This window comes from Tenrec ecaudatus, chromosome 5 (assembly GCF_050624435.1).
Source record: "Tenrec ecaudatus isolate mTenEca1 chromosome 5, mTenEca1.hap1, whole genome shotgun sequence".
Classification (NCBI taxonomy): Eukaryota; Metazoa; Chordata; class Mammalia; order Afrosoricida; family Tenrecidae; genus Tenrec; species Tenrec ecaudatus.
In genome coordinates this window covers 77,713,502-77,736,400 of record NC_134534.1, presented here as the reverse complement: position 1 = coordinate 77,736,400, position 22,899 = coordinate 77,713,502, and the positions used below count along the sequence as shown (strand labels likewise).

The following is a 22,899-nucleotide window of genomic DNA, read 5'->3' as shown; positions in this document are numbered from 1 at the left end:
GAATACCACACTAGTCCCAAGGAGTTGGGGATTGTTGATGTCCCAAATGTTCAACTCCCATGATGCTATTCAGCTCCACTTATTCCTACCTTGGATATTTTCCCGTACATTTCTAGGTTCTGTGAATCACTGCAGCATCCCACAGGATCTCATGATAGTTTAAGAAAATGTCTCCCAAGGTGGTGGGTGCTGTGCAGTCTAAACTCTGAAGGTCAGGCTAGGCTAAGCCATATCCTGGGTCCAGAGGAGACACTCCCCTCCTGGCAATTGCCCCATTTCTCAGAAGGCTCATTTGATAAAAGCAGGAAGGCATTGCAGGGAATCCTGTTAGGGATTGCACACAGGAGAATCCTATCATATCTCCCCCGACTTCTCAGACCCATGAAGGGAAAGGTCATTTAGTGGAAGTTACTTTCAGTATCAACAGTGCAATATAATTACTATGTAACTCTTCACTTTTTGAATGATACTGCAATATTACAGTCTATTCTTCATCCCTGGATTATGTGTTATTTATGCAGACAGTACCTAGGGGTTCTGGCAGGAGGTTTCCAGAAACACTGGTCTCCTACTCATCTTAACCAGCTAGGCTTTTTCCCCGGCCCCTCTGGAAGCCGCTTTCCTCTTTTTCAGTAGTAGGGTATCATTCCTCACATCATTACGAATGGCATTAACCGATGTAACCATTAAACAAAGAGTGTGGCCCAGTTTACACCCTCTACGAAGGTCAGATATTAGTCTCATCCATTAGCTGATAATGTCCTCTAAAATGGGACGGTAGCCACAGGCTTGTGGAGTCCAGACTTAGAGCAAATCAAATAAGGGATTATGGCACGATGAAAAGCGGCAAGACAATAATCATAGGTTATACTCGTCTGGACTTTAACAAAAGTCCTCACGGGTCCTCCAGTGCCTCGCAGACCCAGTTATTGTCCTGTATCACATTCGTTTTAGAATATGCCGGGTGGTAAGGTTTGACTCTGGAAGGTTGTATCTAGCTGGTTGTGCCTGTGGGAGTAGAAAGGGTGACCATCTAAGACTTTCTCTACTGTGAGGAGAGTTGGGAAGCTGGGTCTAATGGGATCCAGAGACTGGCATCTTTGAGTTCGGGACGGAAAACCAGACTGGTGTAAGGGTTTGGTACCGCAGAGTGTATAGCAACGACAGTGCCATTAGTTGCTGTCGTCTTAAACCATCCGATAGCTCCTGTTCTTTCCCACAGCTGGCAGGATGGGAGTATTTTAAGGGGAGTTTCATGTCGCTAGCAAGTTCTGATCTAGGAAGGTGTCAGTCATTCCTTTTAGCACTTTAGCCTCATTAGTGACCTGGAGAGAATCTTGGAGTCTAATCGTAACAGGTGTGACATAAAGTGCCTTCCCTGGGATTCCAGTTGTCCATACTTGAGTATTAAGTTTGGCCTCTTTATATTAATTTCACCTAATTATCTTTTGACAAGTAATGTCCTAAGGACAGGTTCATGGGTGTTCTCAGGGGAGATTGAGTTCTGACTTTGCTCAGAATACCTCTCCCTAATAATCTAGTACACATTCAGGCCTTGGAGAAAAAAAACCAAAAAAACAAATGCATAAAAGTGGTGGCTCCCATAGGCAATGAAGAAAAGCATAAAATGTCTGGGCCAAAGTGCTCCATCCTCTCCTTTAATGGAAGTATTTTGAGGGGATAAAGATTCTCTATAAGTAGTCAACATGAAAATGTAAACAAAACTCTCGTGTTGCAACAGGAAATTAATACCGTATATACTCGTGTATAAGCCGTTTTTCAGCACAAAAAATGTGTTGAAAAACTGGGGTTCAGCTTATACATGGTCAGTGGCATGAATGGATGTCATGTGGTCAAGCCTGAATAACAAAAGGAGAGCCCGTTATCTCACGGGTGATTGCCATTTCTCCACTGTTCATTCAAAGCCCCACAGACACTGCAGGGCTTTGAATGTTTGTTTACTCATATCTAACCAATCAGAGCTGTCCTATGACATGTATCTTTGAATAAGCCTTTTAAAGACCATGTGCAAAGGATGTGGCATGAATGGATGTCATCTGGTCAAGCCCGACCAACAAAAGGAAGAACTCTCATGAAGCCTGACATAGAGTTAATAGCAAAGTGGGTTCAAGATGCATGGGAAGACATTCCAGAAGACATGGTGCGGCGTGCCTTCCAGAAACGTAATATTAGTAATGCTATGGATGGCAGTGAAGACTGCGCTTTGTATGAAAATGACATCACTGATGGTGATGATGGCGATCTCAGTGAGGACAGCGTTTATGATGACCTCACACCAGCTGAAGCTCTGTACTGGGATACGGATGATGATGAGGAACCCAGTTTTGAAGGATTTTTAACTCTTTACATTTTAGCTTGGCTGCTGATTGAGCTCAGGGAATAGTACTCTTAAGGTATCATTGTTGATGCCTTCTTGTTTTTGTTGAACCTATTTTCCACTTACTGTGCTGGTTTACTAATATTGAGTGACTGGTTTTTTTAGCTATGTTTTTTATTTAAAATAAACATTTAAATACATTACCCCACTGATGTCTCAATTTTTAGTCATTTTATTTTCATTTGTTTTGATTATTGAAACTCACCAATAGCTTCAGCATTTTCCAGCCTAGGCTTATACTTGAGTCAATCAGTTTTTCTGGTTTCCCAGGTAATAATTAGGTACCTCGGCTTATACTCGGATCGGCTTATATTCGAGTGTATACAGTAGGCCTTCTGACCAGTTCCAATAATTGCAGAGCCCTTGACCTTAGGTTATTCCTTTGTTTTTCTCACAGTAAGGTGTTTCATTTTAAAGTCTGAAGAGTATGTCAATTCCTTTCATCTGAAACCGATGTGTTTAAGCTGCAGTCTAATTTACTTAGGGAGTCTCTAGAGTGAGTCCTTTCGATAGGGCTTGTGAAGAAAGCTGTGTGAGATCTGTCTAAGATGCTACACCCTAGGCTAATGATCAAAAGGAATTCAGTAGAGAGTCAATCTATATGGGGAGGCTGCAAATGGCTTTTGTGCCTACTATCATACTCTTCTGAAAATTGGATGCTCGCAATTTAAGCTCAAATACAATCCTTCCCTCTGACTATGGATTATATTATGAATAATCCTTTGACTACACAAGCAGGGTTGCTTTTTCAATGTGGATTTAGTTGACACTTCACTTAGATGGTTGCTTGTTAAGATCAACCTTCAAGGTTCCAGGTGCTATGCTTTCTGACAGTTGACCAACATCTGATTTAGTTACAGCACTGTGATAGGCACCTATCTCTCCAGCGATCTTTTTCAAGCAGGCTAGTACTGAGCAGGGCCAAATGACAAGAACTAATCTTAGATTAAGTCTGAGCTCAAAATCCATTCATATGCCTAAGGTTTATAAATATATTGATAGTATACTTTAGAGGCAACATTATCAGATTATAAAATAACATAAATTACCTCTATGATATAGTTGGAATTTCTAAGAATAATATTAATCTAGCTAATGGTATAGAATATAAAATACTAGTAAAAAGGAAAAATATATATGAAAGCCATTTTAGACTAAAATATGGAGCACAGTTACTTATATAGACTCAAAAACTTAAATGGGAGACACTGTTTAGAATAATAATAAGGTTCGACATAAGGCGATAAGGCACTATTTGGCTGGAGAAAAAGGCACACCACAAAAAACAAAGAAAACAGACAATATGCAGTGGTCTCAAGCTGTCACTTATTGGGTAACTTCTAAGCAACAGAGATTGGAACTAAAGTCCAGTGACTTGAAAGTCCATGATCTTGGGACCTCTGCTTCTTCTCCCACTGGAGTGTTTCAGCTTAATTCCAAAGGATTATTTCAGTTTTTTCACTCTTCCCCAGGTGTGGTTAAGGTAATGTCCAGTTCACCTCGTGAGGTTTCCAAAGTAAGTCTTTCTGATGGAACCTGTGAAGAAGATTACATACCTCAAAGAGACAAAATCTAAAATCCAGGTGAGTCAATTTGACCTTTAGCGACCCTGTGCACAAAAGGATAAAGCACTGCCCACTCCTGCGCCATCCTCACAATTGTTCCTATTCTGGAGCACGTTGTTGCACCACAGTGTCGCACCATCTCCTTGAGGACCTTTCTCTTGTTCACCGCCCCTCTGCTTTACCACACATGCCCTTCTCCAGGAACTGGTCTTTCCTGACCATATGTCCAGAGTACGTAAGAGGAAATCCTACCATGTTATTGGAAGGGGTGCCAGACCCCCCCCACTAATCATGGGTCCGATAGGCACAATTTTACAGTATATAAATATTACATTAAATATTATATATAATATATGAATATTACATTAAAGTCATTGAGAGCATGAGAGATAGAAGAGATATTGAAATAATGGGGTCAGACACATTTCATGGTAGCGTTGCTCACCTCAGCCCCGCTTGGTGGTCCACGTGGAGAGAGGGCGAAGGGAAGGAGGACAAGCAGAAAGGGAACAGGGGAGTGAGGATGGGAGAGGAGGGGGGAACCAACCAGAGGCTAAGGGAGGACTGAGAGAGAAATTTAATGCTAACTAAAGGCTATTCTCCGGGGGAATGCAAGCCCCCTAATTACAGGTGAAGACATAAATCAGAGGAAGGGGTTGTGCTATAGGTAAGACAGTAATGGAAGGGGGTGATTTAGGGGTATCCATGCAATAGGAGGAGGAGGGATTGAGGTATACATGTGGCAAGATGGGTGGATCCTAGATTCAGGATGGCAGCCTAACTAGGATGTTACTGAGCTGGTTTGACCCGTTCCCTGGCTCAACTGATAGAGACCATTATCAGTAGGGTGTGAGCTCCAATTACAGGAACCAAATCCATGACTACAAGCCTCTAGAGAAGTAGCCCATTGTCCTTAACAGCAGGGAGCAGGGCCTACCTTAGTCTGGTGACTCACTGCCTCCAGGGAGGATGTCTGTAAGCATCTATCCTCCCCCCATATGCTAGCAAAAAGCTCCTAATGTTTGGCATGTCTTTGAGGGAGACAAAGCTGGGTAAAAGTCTCTTTATAATCCAATACTGCCAGCCTTGCCTCTAAGGAGAACTCAGGCTATACTTCGTCCAAGACAGGTTGTTGTTGTTGTTCTGTTAGCAGTCCGTAGTACTTTCTATGCTCCTAACCAATGCCGTCATTCAAATGCATCCATTCTTCCCCGTCTTCCTTAGTCACAGCCCAGACTTTCTACACATGAAATGATGGAAAAGACTATGGCTTGGGCTTATCAGAAAAACGTTATTTAAAAAAAAAAGAAAAATATTATAGGTATGTCAATTTTAAATAACAGGAAATTTGGTATTTTTTCCTGAATTGAATACACATTTCATATAATTATAATCAGGATATGAATAAACCTGATTTTTCATCTTAAAATAATTTTTATAATCCAAAACAACAATAAAAGTCCTCTTCAGAGGTCCATGCAATTTTCAGGTTGTCGGGAGTTTATTATAAATCATTGAGAAACAATGCTACAGTTATTAAAATCAAGCATTTTAAAGGTAAAAACCATAGCTTTTCTCAACCCTGTGTCTCAGATTGCACTCAATAATTTTATTTTAATAAGAGCTTAAACTTTTGTCTGCAATGTAGATTACATAAAAATGAACTCTTCAACCCAAAACTTGAAAAAGTTTAACTTTAATAATAAGACATACAACTATTTGTAGTATAGACTGTTATATATTGTTTGAATGATGGGATTGGCAAAGAATATTGAAAGTGCCATGGATTTCCAGAACAAGGCTGTCTGGGAAGTAAGACTTGGTGTCTTGTATCCGGAGAAACCAGTGCCTGAAAAGTGATATCCTCATAGGTGTGTTAGGTGAGGTTCTCTAGAGAAGCAAAACCAGTGGAACTTGAATGTGTTTGAAAAGAGAAAGGGAGTTCTATCCAGAGATGGCTCGCACAGTTGAGGAAGTAGGTGAGCTTGGTCTGGTTCAAGTCCACAGTGCAGATGTAAGCTGTAGGCTTCTCCTGACTTGTGTAGGTCCTTGAGCTGATGAACAGAAGCAAGACAATGAAGCAGGTGAGACACAGGCTGGTGGATGGAGAGCTAAACGAATCCAAGTTGCCAGTCCATGGATGGCTCCTGGGATCATCAGTTGACACAACAGGGATGCACGAATCAGATGAAGGATCCAGATCCCACAGAAGGAGGAGGAAAAGAGAGCTGGGTCTTCTCAGGGTCTCTCATACAAAAGACCACACCTCTAAAGAGGTGTCATCAGGCTAATAGGCTGGGTTCCACCCCTACCTTCACCCAGATGACAGAAAATCTAACCATCACATTTAGTAAAGTTGAAGGTCAGCAAAAAAAAAAAAAAAAGAGGCATAGTCTCTGTTTTCTAAACCTTAAATGGCCTATGACTTATGAAAGGGAACATAAAACATCACCAAAAATTAATGACTGTTAATCATGGCTTTATGTGATACGACAAAAAAATCTTATAGGAGAGAGAAAAAATTACATAAATTAACCTGTCTGTGAGGAAAGGTCAAAACCCAGGCTTGTATAATATCATACAAAACAAACATATGAGGAATTCTTTTGAACCAGATTAATTTTGTTGGCTAGGGATATAGTTATTTTAAGCACATTAGTTCCTCAAATTAGTACCCTCAGCATTAACACTAGGGCAAGTTTTAAAGAGGCAAATAGGAACAGGGTTTTACATTGCCTATTCTTGATTTGTTTTGCTAATTTTGGAATAGTAACATGCAGTGAAAAAATATTAAATATATCGAGGATTGACACAAGAATGAACAAAGCCACATTAGAAGAAGGATAGCCAGAATGTTCCTTAAAGCCAAGAAGAAGCAACTTTGTCTCACATACTCTGGATAAGTCAAGGAGCCACCAGTTCCTGGAGAAGGAAATTATACTTAGTACAGGGTCAGGATGTGTGAGTCTGGGTAGACTACAGAAACAAATTTATAGACACTCATATGTATGTAAGAAAGAGCTTTATATACAAAAGCAATCGATTATTGAGAAGACATCACAGCCCAGATCAAGTCTGTAAGTCCTATATATCTGACACCAATCTGTAAAGTCCTCTTCAGACTCATGAAACACTTGCAATGGTGCCGAATATAGGGAGATCACAGGCCAGTGGGCAGGAAGTCTTGTGGATCCAGTGGCGTTGTAAGCATCTCAATGCTGGCAAGGGTCTCTATGTGGCTTCTCCAACTTCCTGAGTTGCATCAGGGTAGGTTCATGTGGCTTCTCCTCAGGGATGTCTCACAGCGTGTGAGCAGAGAGAGAGAGTCTCCAAGGGAGTGAGTAGAGAGAGAAACAGTGTCTCTGGCCTCCAAGGAGGAAATCCAGGAGTCCCCAGAATCCTCAGGAGAAGACCATGTGCACACAGAGGTCTGATTGGCTGTATCCTGATTGACAGACTAGACTCTACCCCTTCACTCTTAATCTTCTCAAGTTCCAAATTGACACCAGATTATGTACCTACCACCCAGGGGGAAAGAAGAAGACTCTCTAGGTGATGGAGTGACACAGTGGCTGCAACAATGGACTGATTAAATTGTAAGATTGGCTCAGGACTGGGCGGTATTTTGTTTTGTTGTACAGGGGCTCATCATGAGTTATAATTGGCTTGAAAATACTTAACGAGAACAATCTACCCAGAAACAGCTCTATGTTTTGTTTGTCTCTTAGAAGATGATTGATTAATTCAGGAACCTTTCTGGACTCATTTAAATTACGAAACAACTGCACAATGGCTGTTGAGCTTTTAAGTTCCTCTTAGTAAGTATGCTGGTGGTCAATGTGCAAGACCGAAGCAGGGACATAATGTGCAGTCACACAGAAGGCAAAAGTCCCTACGGGTGTCCTAGGCGAATCTTACCATGGCACTCCACATCTGATTAAGAATTTTACAAGCACGTAAAACTTTAAATATGCACAAACTTTATGGAGACGTCAAGAATCAGACTGGCCACTAGATGTCAGCCTTGGCAAAATTCACTTCATAGTGAAGTAAGCAAGATGATTGGAAAGTAAGAGGGAACAACCATAGGGAAAACATAGACAATGATTCTCCTAAAGAACTGTCTTTGAAACAGAGCAGAGACTCAAGATTTGAGAGGATTTACTTTAGGGTGGTCCTTGCAATTCTGAGGCGTCCCAGGGACGTAGTGGTTACAGGTTGGGCTGCTTGCTGCAAAGTCAGCAGGTCAAACCCCTCTCGGCCGTTCTGTGTGAGAAACACAGGGCTTTCCACTCGCTTAAAGGGTTATCATTTCAGAAACCCACAGGTCCAGCTTGACGGACAGGGGTGCCATAAGTTGGCAATGACTTGATGGCAGTGAGTTTGAGATTTCAAGTAGATGGTCTGATCACAAGGGACTTATGATTGCTGATAAAACATCCATGTTCACCCATTCTTGGACCCTTGTTTTCCCTTCAATGCCCGAAGTGCTGCTTAGACTGCTTCCTTAAAAAAACCATTGGTTTCTGACCAAATTCTACATCTTGAAATGGTTAAGTGGCAACTGATTCATTTTGGTCAGTAACTCTATTCCTTCCATCTTCTTTGTTATGATTCCTGAATCATGCAATATTTTGCCCATCATTTAATATTGAAACTAAGATTTGACTGTTTTCTTCAGTTCTTCCATCTTGAGGTATCCTGGGCAGATTTCTAACCATTTAACTTTCTAAGCCAGGTCTTTGCACATTCCTTTATAATGTTTTACATTTTTCCATTTGAACTGCTTTCGACATTTTCTATTCCGTTTTTTTGCTTCATAATTTATTCCAAAATCTTCAGTCTTCCACATTCACTTTGGTCTTTTGTTTCTTTCTTGTCATTTTAATGACCATTTGACTTTTATTCAGATGTGATATTCTTGATGCTATTTCACAACTTGCCTAGTGTGAGGTCATGCGGATTCAATGTATTGATTCTCTTCTGCAAATGGTCTCTAAATTCATGTGGGATATGCTCAATGTCACGTTTTCACTCTTTCCAGTTTGTTTAAGTTTTGTTCAGTATTAACCTGAACTTACATATGAATAATTCATGGGTCTATTCCACAGTTGACCCCAACCTTGTTTTGGCTGATGAGATTGAACTTCTTCCTCATCTCTTCTTAATAGGTGGTGGCAATTTGATGTATTCCACTTGGTGAAATACACGTTTGTATTCACTGTGTATGTTATTTTAAAAGGTTTTTGTAATTAAAAGTTGCTAGTTTTTCAAAAGTCTATCATATGTTCTTCAGCTTTGAAAAATATATCACCAAGGACATTTTTTCAAACTACTGATCTTTCTTCTTTGTTTCCAATTCCCACATTCAAATAAAAAGTATTTATCATTGCATCTTGTTGGCATGTTTGCTTAATTTCAGTCTGCAGAAGTTGGTAGAATTCTTCAAACTCTTCATCTTTAGCATTAGTTATCATTGTGTAAACTTGAGTAATTGTGTTAACAGGAATTCCTTGTAGTTATATATATTATAGCAGACAACATTTTACTTTAGGATAGATCTTGAAATGTTCTTTTGGAAGATGAATGGGACACCATTTCTCTTGAGTTTTCATTCTTGGCATAATAAGCCATGTGATTATTCAATTCAAAATGGATAATACCAATTCATTTCAGCTTAGCAATGCCGGGGGCATCGATCTTTGTGTCCCGTTATTTTTGGAAGACTCTACATTTTTCTAGACTCTTATTTCACATGCTTCCTGTCCCGGATGTTTGAAGCTGTTTCGTCTCATTTTGAGGCATGCTCTACCAACAAATAAAGGTCCTAAAAGTTTTGCTTGATGAACATTATTAATGTAAATTCCTCCCAAGTTGTATTTGGAGCATCGTTCAACCTAATGGGCTCATTGCTTGGCATTATAGTAGACACTGTTTTTCATAAGTTTTTTTGTTGCTCTGAAGTGGATGGCCTGTTCTGTCTTTCTAGGCTTTTCTCAGTCTGGAAGCTGTTGAAGTCTGTTCAACACAAGTGACTCTGTCGGTATGTGAAATACCTGTGGCACAGCAGCTTCCACAATCACAGCAGTGTGGAAGCCACCACATCATGGCACATGCACATGAGCGGGGCAGGGGGAGTTAGCAAGATGGAAACGCCATCTTCTGAAGCATAGAAACACACATCGAGTATCTATTAAGAAGTGGTCTTCCGCCCTCTTCACTTCTTGCGGCTTGCTGTGCCGGTCCATGCCTCGTCGCCATGCCTCGCAAAATCGAAGAGATCAAGGACTTCCTGCTCACGGTGCGGCGAAAGGACGCCAAGTCTGTGAAGATCAAGAAGAACAAGGATAACGTGAAGTTCAAGGTGCGGTGCAGCAGGTACCTCTACACCCTAGTCATCACCGACAAGGAGAAGGCCGAGAAGCTGAAGCAGTCTCTGCCCCCAGGTCTGGCAGTGAAGGAGCTGAAATGAACCCGGCTAGCTGATGCAAACTATAATAAAGAAAAATTCTTAAAAAAAAAAAAAGAAGTGATAGCTTGATATTTTTGTTTTGTAAATATCTCTATGCTCTTTCTGCAAAAGAGCTCTGGTGTCAGTGGTGGGTGGGCACTGGGCTGTCGAACAGAAGGGCAGCAGTTCGAACTCACCAGCCACTCAGCAAGAGAATGATGAGTCTCTGCTCCCAGAAAGATTTGCAGTCTCCCAAACCCTCTACAGGTCCCCGGTGAGTCAGACTGAACTGGATGGCAGTGCTATGATTACGTGGTTATACATTTTGACTTACCCTCTTCCGTACTCATTGTAACCTCAAGCATATACATTTAACTTCAAAACTCAACTAAGCAAAAGAAGATGAAACATTGTGCAGAGAAGGAATAATAATCGCTACCAATTATTACGTAACAAAGAGCCCCCGCCACCTAGTAGTACAGCACTGAAGTACTTGACTGATAAGTGAAAGGTCAGTGGAACCCACTGGTCACTCTGACAACATGCTCTCAAAAATCTTAGCAAAACCAACAGCCACACTCACTGCCATCTAGTTGATTTGGACTTCTCTGAGGTTTCTGAGACGAATCATTACAAAGTAGACAGGCTCATGTTTCTCCTGTGCACTGAGTGGTGGGTTTGAACTACTGACCTTGTAGTTAGCAGCCCACAGTGTCGAAGCATGGCCTTCTCAAAAGGATAAAGCTTAGCAACCCCCCGAAGAGCTGTTCGCTTTGTCATGGTTTTGCTACGACCTGGAATCATCTTGATGACTCATGACAACTATTGCACATAACATGGGCCAGGCACATTCATATGTACTTTATATGATATTTAACTTATGCTTAAAATTTTAGGGTTTTTTTCTAGATCAAGAAAATAAGACCAAGAATATTTCTAAATTTTCATACTGATAAGTAGCAGAAGTATGGTTTTAACATTCATTTGGCTCCAGGACCAGTGACCTTCTTACTTCTCTGATAGATGGAGGCATACACATACTATTCCTTGGAAAACTCAAGTTCTACAAAGATGTTACTTTTATTAATTTTTAATCATTTTATTGGAGGATCTTACAACTCTTATCACAATTCATACATCCATCCATTGTGCCAAGCACTTTTGTACATTTGTTGCCATCATCATTCTCAAAATATTTGCTTTCTACTTGAGCCCTTGGTATCAGTTCCTCATTTTCCGGCTCCCTCCCCGCATCTCCCCTCATGAACCCTTGATGATTTCTAAATTATTATTACTTTTTCATGTCTTACACTGATCTATGTCTCCCTTCACCCCCTTTTCTGCAGACTATATGTAGATCATTGTGGTCAGTTCCCCCTTCTGCCCCACCTACCCCTCCACCCTCCAGATATCACCACTCTCTCCACTGGCCTTGAGGAATTCATCTGTCCTGGATTCCCTGTGTTTCCACCTCTTATCTGTACCCATGTACATGCCCTGGTCTAGCTGGATTGGAAAGGTAGAATTGAGATCATGATAGTGGGGGAGGAAACATTAAAGAACTAGAGGAAAGTTATATGTTTCACCGGTGCTATACTGCACCCTGACTGGCTCGTCCCGACCTTTCTGTAAGGGGATGTCCAGTTGCCTATATATAGGCTTTGGGTCTCCACTCTGCCCTCTCCCTAATTCACAATGATATGATTTTTTTTCTTTGATGCCTGATACCTGATCCTATTGATACCTCAAGATCACACAGGCTTGTGTGCTTCTTTCTTGTGGGGTTTGTGTTTTTTGGCTAGATGGCCATTTGTTTATCTTCAAGCCTTTAAGATCCCAGATGCTATTTTTTTAAATTAATTAATTTATTTATTTTAACAATTTATTGGGGCTGATACAATTCTTTTCACAGTTCATACATATACATACATCAATTGTATAAAGCACATCTGTACAGTCTTTGCCCTAATCATTTTTTTTCTCTTTTCTTCTTTTACATTTTATTAGGGACTCATACAACTCTTACCACAATCCATACATATACATACATCAATTGTATAAAGCACATCCATACATTCCCTGCCCCAATCATTCTCAAGGCATTTGCTCTCCACTTAAGCCCCTTGCATCAGGTCCTCTTTTTTCCCCCCTCCCTCCCCATTCCCCCCTCCCTCATATGCCCTTGGTAATTTATACATCGTTATTTTGTCGTATCTTGCCCTATCCGGAGTCTCCCTTCCCCCCTTCTCTACTGTCCCTCTCCCAGGGAAGAGGTCACATGTGGATCCTTGTAATCAGTTCCCCCTTTCCAACCCACTCACCCTCCACTCTCCCAGCATCGTCCCTCACACCCTTGGTCCTGAAGGTATCATCCACCCTGGATTCCCTGTACCTCCAACCCTCATATGTACCAGTGTACAGCCTCTGTCCTATCCAGCCCTGCAAGGTAAAATTCGGATCATGGTAGTTGGGGGGAGGAAGCATCCAGAATCTGGGGGAAAGCTGTGTTCTTCATCGATACTACCTCACACCCTAATTAACCCATCTCCTCTCCTAAACCCCTCTATGAGGGGATCTCCATTGGCCGACACTTGGGCCTTGGGTCTCCACTCTGCACTTCCCCCTTCATTTGATATGATATATATATACATATATACACATACATATATACATATACACATATATACACATACATACACACACTTATATCTTTTTTTTTTTTGCATGATGCCTTATACCTGGTCCCTTGGGCACCTCGTGATCGCACTGGCCGGTGTGCTTCTTCCATGTGGGCTTATTTGCTTCTGAGCTAGATGGCCGCTTGTTCACCTTCAAGCCTTTAAGACCCCAGACACTATCTCTTTTGATAGCCGGGCACCATCAGCTTTCTTCACCACATTTGCTTGTGCACCCATTTGTCTTCAGCGATCCTATCATGGAGGTGTGCAGTCAATGATATGATTTTTGTTCTTTGATGCCTGGTAACTGATCCCTTTGGGACCACTCGATCACACAGGTTGGTGTGTTCTTCCATGTGGACTTTGTTGCTTCTGAGCTAGATGGCCGCTTGTTTATCTTCAAGCCTTTAAGACCCCAGTCACTATCTCTTTTGATAGCCGGGCACCATCAGCTTTCTTCACCACATTTCCTTGTTCACCCACTTTGGCTCCAGCCGTTGTGTCGGGCAGATGCAATTTCTTTTGATAGCTGGGCACCATCAGCTTTCTTCAGATGGTACTTTTCTGATGGTAACCTAACTTTCTTGCTGTTGTACTAATATTATACTGTGGTATGTATAATCTCTTGTCAATTAGAGACTTATGAGTACAGGGGTGGAGGTTAGCCTGCCAATCAGGTCACAGCTTGATTACCTCATTTGGAGATACTAAGGCAAGACACACACACACTCCCTGGGAGATGTTGCTGCTGACAAGACACATGGAGCTATGCTAGTGCCCTGAGCTGGAAAAGCCACATGGAGACCCCTGCCAACACTCAGATCCTAACACTGCCACTGGACCCAAAGACTTTCTACCCACTGGCCTGTGGTCTTCCTGCAATCAGCATCATCGCATGTGTTTTGTGAGCCTGACGAGGATTTTCTAGGTTGATATCAACATATGGGCTAATACTGGACTATCTGACTTCATCTGAACTTGGCTGGGATGCTTTCTCAATGTATAATTACTCTTTATATAAAGCTGTTTCTTATACATATGTGAGTGTCTATGAATTTTTTCTCTAGTCAACCCAGACTAACACAGATATCTTCTAATTGTTCTGATCTCTTTCTTTCAAGGACAGATATGTCTAGACTCTTGAGAACATCTCCAAAAGGAAATTCCATAGAGAACAGAACTCTCCTTAAATAGCATCCTTCATGAGTCATTAGTTCTCTCCTTCCTTCCTTCCTTCCTTCCTTCCTTCCTTCCTTTATAACAATAGTCACTATTGAATTAATGAGCCACAAGAAGGGAAGCATTTTCGAAAAGAAGATGAGTAAGAAGAAATCTGCTGAGTGCTGAGGAAGATGCCCTTAAATGTATACAAGATGTGCTGGTGGCATAACGGGTCACGCACTGGGCTTCTGACAGCAAGATCAGCTGGGGAAAGACGAGGCTTCCTTCTCCCTAAAGACTGAGAACCTCAAAAACTCATGGGGCAGTTCTATTTTGTCGTACAGTGTCGCGATGAGTTGGCATTGAGTCCATGACAGCTAGGGATTGTTTTGTTCTGGGTTTTATTTTTAGACTGGTAAAATAATAAACAAGTGTTCACTAAAGGTGAACACCCAGAAACTATGGGGAATCCGAGGCTAGAGAACAATAATGACGGAGGGCATCTAGAAAGACTTCTCCAGCATGTTAACATCTGAGTCTGTCTTTGAAGGATAGATTAGAATTAGGCAGAACCATGAAGAAATAACATCACAGCGCATAAAAGTGTAAGTGTTCGTTGTGTATGAATAAAAAAAGAGCACAGTCCACAATGAGGATTTTGAATGACTTATCAGCATGCATCTGCACTCTGAGGGTGACACTTGGATGGGCGATTGCCAAATAATGACTTCATTATATTACATCCCAGCTAATAGACTTTACATTTTAGAAAGTTTCAATTTAAAGATACAGTACTTAAGATCCCAAAATTAAAAAGCAAAATGATCAGAACAATGCCAAGAGTGAAATGGATCGATAAATCTCTCCATGAATCATCTGTCTTCCTAGCAATTCAATAAGATACACATTGAAGCTGTCATATTTATTGACATCACTGAAACCCCACAACAGTCAATGTCCTAGAGGAGTTCTCAGTGCTACCGTGTAGTTGGGCAGGCACTGCACATGGGTTATAGGGTTATATGCAGCTATTAGGGACAATGATGTGCTGTACACATCCAGAGAATGCACGTCTGGCTACTGCAAGCTTGGGAATGTATAAATATTAATAGCTTTAAGATAAACTAATTCTCCATAAATCTGCAACTCAAAATGCTTTTGTTATCACATTGACAATGCGGGTACACTTTGTTCAAGAAAAAGTCAACTCTCATGAGACTAGCAGCAAAACCTGAAGAGAACAAGGTTGCCATTAGCTACACGGAACTTTAACCATGACTCCTCCTACTCATGCAATTTACATTTTAAATGACAATGTTAAATGCTGGTAGGATTTCATCTAAAATATGCTATTAAAATATTTAAATGAATTTTCCTTCTAGAAGCTACCTTTAGAGAAATTAGTGGAACCCACTATCTGGTTAGTGTGTTGTCTCAGGGTGTAACACGTGCCATTTCCCCCCACCTTGTCATCCCTAAGCTGTTCACCGTTGTCCTTCCCCCTGGAGTAAGCCCCATGATTCTGAATTAGTATTACTTAAAAGAGAAGCATGGACATTTTAAACTCCTCCGTTCATTCTGTGCACGTCTAGGAATATATATATATATACATATATCTCAGAAGCCCTCCTCCACACTCTCAAGCTCATCAACCGCTGCAGTCGAGCCCCAATTACACCCTCTGTTGCCAAGAAGGTGTCTAAGGTGCAGGTGGCTCCTCAGTGACACGAAGATAATTATTATATTTTACAACATTACAAAGAGTTGGTGCTTATTACAATTATAGAGAACTCTTTTATCCGCCAGGTCAGAGGAATGGAGTATGATGGCCAATGGTCCAATGGAAAGAAAGAGAAAATGAAAGATGTTAGTGCTCCTGAGATTCAGGCTGAGGTTATATGAGATGATTGGATTTTGCTAGATAGTTCGCCCTCATCTATAAGACCATTACATTCCACCATCAGATATCTAAATAGCAGCAAAAGAACATTCAGAATCGTATCAACCCTGCTTTAAATGATCTTGAACAGTTTCCCTTCTTCCAATTTACAGCTTTTCCTCAGAGAAAAGATGTGGAAATGAAGTTGTTGTCAGTTCCCATTTACTGAGCCTTGAGACCATCAGAAACAGTAATAGGAATAGCAGTGGAATTATCCTTGGAAGATTAACCATGTCTTTCTCACTTTTCCGTTCCCATCGTCTAGGAATTTTTCTCTGTGTGTATTTGTCAAACTGTAAAAGAGAAAATTGCCTTTTCTCATGGGCTTAGGTCAAAGATTCCATATCAAAAAGCAAATACAGGTGATCAAGATGACCTATTCTAATTAACAGTACAAAAGGTAAATCTTGCTTTTGATTTTAATTTAAATTAATATTTCAAGGTACCTTGTTCCAAATAGTGACATATTGTTGGAGCCCTATTTTTAAAAAAGAATCTACATTTAAAAAATTCATAGTTTGAGAAAAGTCATGACCCCAAGGTTAGAGTACAATCAGCTACCTTCCACATATGACTTTGCATTGTTGAGTAAGAGCCAACTTTTCTAATGTCAGTCTTCCTTACTATTTGGATGACTCCTTCCTGCAGATGAATTAAAAGAAGTCTTTGAAGATGCCCTGGACTTCAGATTAGTCAGCAAAGGCAGAAAGAGTAAAGGGATTGCATTATCTCGAGTTTAAGACAGAAGCTGATGCTGAGAACACCCTTCAAGGAAAGCTGGGGACAGAGCTCAATGGCTGGTCCATACCCCAGCACTACACTGGTGAGAGGGTCCAAATCAGGACTGTTGATGTGGGAAGACCAGTACTTGTAGCTGAGAATCAAAACCTCTCATTTTAAGCAATATATCCTACAGTGCCACAGAAGAGACACTGCAGGTGGTATCTGTGAAGGCAAATGCTATCAAGGTGTCCCAGAACCAGAACAGCAAATCTAAAGGATTCTATTCATAGAATGTGCTTCATTTGAAGATGCCAAAGGAACTTTAAGTTCTTGTAAAAGAGAAATTGAGGGCAGAGCAATTGGTTGGAGTTGCAAGGAGCCAGTGGTCCAAAATCCTGTTTTCCAAGGATCTGTCTGTAGACACCGTTGAGGAGATCTTCAAGGACTCTTTTGATGGCTTGGCTCTGTTCAGGCCTGGAGAGTCACCGGCTGAGAAACCAGCTCCGACAAAGGGTTCATGTTCGTGCACTTCCACAGTGAGGAGGATGCTGAAGCAGCCAAGGGGGGTTTGGAGGGTGGCGAGATTGATGGCAACAAAATGACCTTGGCCTGGACCAATCCCAAGGATGAGGTGACCTTGAGAGGAGGTAGTGGCAGAGGAGGCTTGGAGACCAGGTGGCCAGCGGGGAGGAGAGTGCAGTGGATTCGGTGCCAGAGGAGTAGGTATGTTTACAGACAACAAGAAACCCTGCACCTCAGTTAGTTTTAGGAAACAAAACAAAACTTCTTTTTTTTTTCTCTTTTCTTCTTTTACATTTTATTAGGGACTCATACAACTCTTATCACAATCCATACATATACATACATCAATTGTATAAAGCACATCCATACATTCCCTGCCCCAATCATTCTCAAGGCATTTGCTCTCCACTTAAGCCCCTTGCATCAGGTCCTCTTTTTTTCCCCCCCTCCCTCCCCATTCCCCCCTCCCTCATATGCCCTTGGTAATTTATACCTCGTTATTTTGTCATATCTTGCCCTATCCGGAGTCTCCCTTCCCCCCTTCTCTGCTGTCCCTCTCCCAGGGAAGAGGTCACATGTGGATCCTTGTAATCAGTTCCCCCTTTCCAACCCACTCACCCTCCACTCTCCCAGCATCGTCCCTCACACCCTTGGTCCTGAAGGTATCCGCCCTGGATTCCCTGTACCTCCAACCCTCATATGCACCAGTGTACAGCCTCTGTCCTATCCAGCCCTGCAAGGTAGAATTCGGATCATGGTAGTTGGGGAGAGGAAACATCCAGGGTCCGGGGGAAAGCTGTGTTCTTCATCGATACTACCTCACACCCTAATTAACCCATCTCCTCTCCTAAACCCCTCTATGAGGGGATCTCCATTGGTCGACACTTGGGCCTTGGGTCTCCACTCTGCACTTCCCCCTTCATTTAATATGATATATATATACATACATATACATACATATATACATATACACATATATACACATACATACACACACTTATATCTTTTTTTTTTGCATGATGCCTTATACCTGGTCCCTTGGGCACCTCGTGATCGCACTGGCCGGTGTGCTTCTTCCACGTGGGCTTATTTGCTTCTGAGCTAGATGGCCGCTTGTTCACCTTCAAGCCTTTAAGACCCCAGACACTATCTCTTTTGATAGCCGGGCACCACCAGCTTTCTTCACCACATTTGCTTATGCACCCATTTGTCTTCAGCGATCCTATCATGGAGGTGTGCAGTCAATGATATGATTTTTGTTCTTTGATGCCTGGTAACTGATCCCTTTGGGACCACTCGATCACACAGGCTGGTGTGTTCTTCCATGTGGACTTTGTTGCTTCTGAGCTAGATGGCTGCTTGTTTATCTTCAAGCCTTTAAGACCCCAGTCACTATCTCTTTGATAGCCGGGCACCATCAGCTTTCTTCACCACATTTACTTGTTCACCCACTTTGGCTCCAGCCGTTGTGTCGGGAGAGTGAGCATCATAGAGTTCCAATTTAATAAAAGAAGGTATTCATGCATTGAGGGAGTGTTTGAGTAGAGGCCCAAGGTCCTTCCGCCACCTTAATACTTGACCTATAAATATAGACACATAGATCTATTTCCCCATCCTCCTATATATATTTGCATGTACATGTCTTTGTCTAGACCTCCATGAATGCCCTTTGACTCCTAGCTCTTTCCTCCATCTCCCTTGACTTTCCTCCTGCCCTACTACCATGCTTCATCGCCGCCTGGGCTAGAGTATACCTCTTCTCTAAGCAACCTTACCCTTGATCATTTCCCACCAGGCCTGCCACTCCCCCTTCTCTACCATTTGGGGTCCCATGTTTTTCCCTTGTCCCTGGGTTACACCACTTCCTTACCCCCTCTACCCCCCCACCCCAAGTCCCCCCAGAACTGTCGGTCCCGTTGTTTTTCCTCCAGATAGTTCATCCAGCCTGTCCTATTCAGACAGACCTGTGGAGTCACTAACATGCACGAAAACTAGACAGAGGAAAACAAAGCAACAGTATACAACCAGACAACAAAACAACAAAAACAAACCACTGACAAAGAACAGAACAAAACAGTTCGCAAGAGAAAAGCTTGTAGTTAGTTCAGGGATCGTTTGCTGGCCCTTAGGAGCGTTTTCCAGTCCAGTCTGTTGGGGCATCACGCCCTGGCCCCAAAGTCCACTTTCAGCATTCCCTGGGGAAAACAAAACTTCTTATGCTTCAACTATCAATCCTGCTACTTACCCTCTTCCCCAATCCCAGAAAATCACTAATCTACTTTCTGCTCCAATCTTTTCCCTTTTTAGACCTTTCTACGATACTCGAACAGATGATGATTATCTTTTTGATTTATGAGTGTTAGCTCATTCTCCTAGACCAGGTTCACATGAGGTGAATCAAACAATTGAATAGCCTTCTCCCTGGCTTTTGTTCATGCCCAGTTTTCCCTTACTGAGTTTCCACAGCATGATAACTTCATATTCCCCAATATTTGGACGACCCCTGTTTGGATCACCATTTTCCCTTTGGACATGTGGCCATCCTATGACATTGGGCTTGGCCAACCCTTCACTTCCTGTTTCTAATGTGCCTACGCCATCCTGATGCATCTCCCCCTGAGTTCCTGCTTCCCATAATCTTTCACCCATTTCCTAATACCTCCCTTTTCCTTGGAGTGACCTTGGAACCTACAGGAATCACCCTTCAGGCATCCCTCAGAATCCTTCGTGCTTGCAGATGAAGCAGACCTCTTTGTCGACAGTGAGTGTTTCAACATCCCAAATACTAGAAAGTTTTTTCTTTCAACATGAACATGATATTCTTACAATATCATCCTACATTGTCAGAGTTTCTTTCAGCAGTATGAGGATCAGCGTGCCCTTGGAGAGGAAGAAATCAATCCAAGAGTTGGGGGCATGAATTGGCCTGTGTTTCCTCCTTCTCATTAACAGTCATCCTCTGAGGTTTTGAACAAGAATGTCACTGAACTGATCCGAGGAATGGAGTACTTACCGGAAATTCACCAGGGAGTCTGGAAACTGCAGACAACAGCCCATGCAGCTCTTTGCCCATCCACTCTGCGCGAGCTGCACACTCATCCCGTTCCATAGTTGACCATTCCTCACTGACAGGGAAACAGGGAGACGCTGCACATACTGTCCTTGTCAGAGGACTTAACAAAATATGGATGCGTTCCCACAGTTGAGTATGAACGTGAATGAGTGTGCTGTCCGTGTATTCATTCCAATTCCTGCAAAGAACCTTCCCTTTCTCGCCGCTCTGCTTTACGTGAATCTCCCCACATGATTCATACTCTAACATTGTGCCCTGTCTTCCCCCTTTCTCTGCAGAAAACCTTCCTCCATTGAGGACTGGCTCTGAGGGAGTCCAGGGCTCCGTCACAGCTGTCTCTGACTGTTCCTGTGCCTTGTCTTCCGTCTCACCTCAGTCAGAGCTGCTGGGAACTTTGTTATCGAACTGCATATCCTTCGCTATTAACGTCCCTTTTCTCTCATTTCCTCCTTTATAGCAGTATTAATTTAGTTTAAGTTCCTTATGACCCCTTTTGAATGACACAGAATAGCAGTATATTATTTACGAAAGAAGAGGAAGGAGTCAGGGAAAAAGAGGTGTGATAAATTATAACTTACTCCCACCACACACAAAGAATGGATTTTTAAAAAGGGGGAATCAAGGGAAGATTTTTTTGGTATTTATATAGCCGATAGGGAAGCACGTCCCTGTCTGTGATAACAATACGTACATTCCTGACAAAATGTAAACAACACAAACACAGAAGTCATCTCCTTCTTCCACAGCATAAGATTTATAATGAACAAAATTCTCTGTTGAAATCCCATCTGGGGAGAAGTGTACAATTACTCTTGCGACCCTTTCCTTCTAGGATTTCATAAATATATTTCTCAATGACCCCACATTCAAATGAAAAAGCTAGCATGAGACTAGAGGCCTAAATAATACAGGGTAGTAAAAAAAATCTTATTTTGGATTTATAATATTTTTCTATGGGCAATTAAAATGGAGTTCCTGTGGTTAAATGAATAATACAAGGAATTGGGGATTTTTAAAAAAAGAATTGGGATTTTTTAAAAGTACTGTCTCTTGGAGATGGTTTTCTGACTGAAGATAAAAGAGGAAGCTTCCAGTACAACATAATTGTTTTCTTATAAATTATATATATAGTGTATACACACCCCCACCTACACATGTATGTTCCAGAGAGAGATACAGAGACATACAAGAATATATCATCGCTACTCTCAATAAGCTGGAACTACTAACCTTGCTATTAGAAGTTGTGTTAGACTGGGTTGACTAGAGAAACAAACCCAGAGACACCCAAATGTGCGTAAGAAAGAACTTTGTATCAAAGAGTAATTGTATGTTGAAAGAAAATCCCAACCCAGTCCAGATCAAGTTTGTAAGTGTGATATTAGCCCAAATGTCCAATACTAGTCTATAAATCCCTCTTCAAACTCATGATGCTGAGTGGAGGAAGATTAGAGGCTGGTGGGTGACAAGTCTTGTGGATCTAGTGGTGGGGGAAGCATCTACAGTGCAGGTCTTAGTGCGACCCTGGAAGCTCGTTGAGTGACTCAACAGCAGGAAAGTGAAGCAGAGCGTGATCATGGCCCACCTCCAGGGAGAAAGAGATGTTCCCAGAAACCTCATGAGAAGGCCACGCCCACAAGAAGGCATCATCAGGCAGTGCCTTGATTGACAGATTAGAGTTCACCCTTACACTTATTTATCAAGTTTATATGAAATTATGTAGCTACCACACAAGCCCAGTGCTTAATCCATGCACCATCGGGGCTCCTTACAAGAGGAAAAACAACAGAGGGGGTACATAATAAAGGGTCAGGAAGGAGATAAAATTGAGTTGAACTGTTAAGGATAAACATGATTTGTAATACAAAATTGTAGATGCCCTTTTCAATGACACAGTTAATGTATGAGAGCATCATAAAGTTCTTGGGAGAAAACGCCATTGTCTTTCTATTCTATTTTTCCATGACCTTTATTTTTGAACCCCTATCTAGTACACCCAAACCCCAAACCAAACCCACTGTCTTCCAGTCTATTCCCACTTAATGGCCCCACAGGACATGGGAGAACGGCTCCACAGTGTTTCCAACGCCGTGAACCTTCCCACAAGGGACCGCCACAGCGTTCTCCCATGGAGCGGCTGGTGGGGTCCAGCTGTAGGTATTTTGGAAACAGATGGTCAGAGAGACCACCTATCAAGTTCAAATACTGTTTAAGGTCTTGAATGTTAATGTAAACATAATGAAACGATTTTGCTTTCCTGTGAGTGACACTGAGGAAGTTCACAGTAAATCTCCCAAATTTGATCCAATTGATTCAAACTTGTAACATGAATAATAAAGTTTGTTTTTCAGCATCCTTAGAGACTACTTGGCTATAACTGAAAGGTTAG

General features: G+C 41.8%; 1 pseudogene; it reads left to right on the top strand.

Moving 5' to 3' along the window:
• Positions 1 to 10,170: 10,170 nt before the first annotated feature.
• LOC142448800 (large ribosomal subunit protein eL38 pseudogene) lies at positions 10,171 to 10,470 on the top strand (annotated as a pseudogene).
• Positions 10,471 to 22,899: the final 12,429 nt, after the last annotated feature.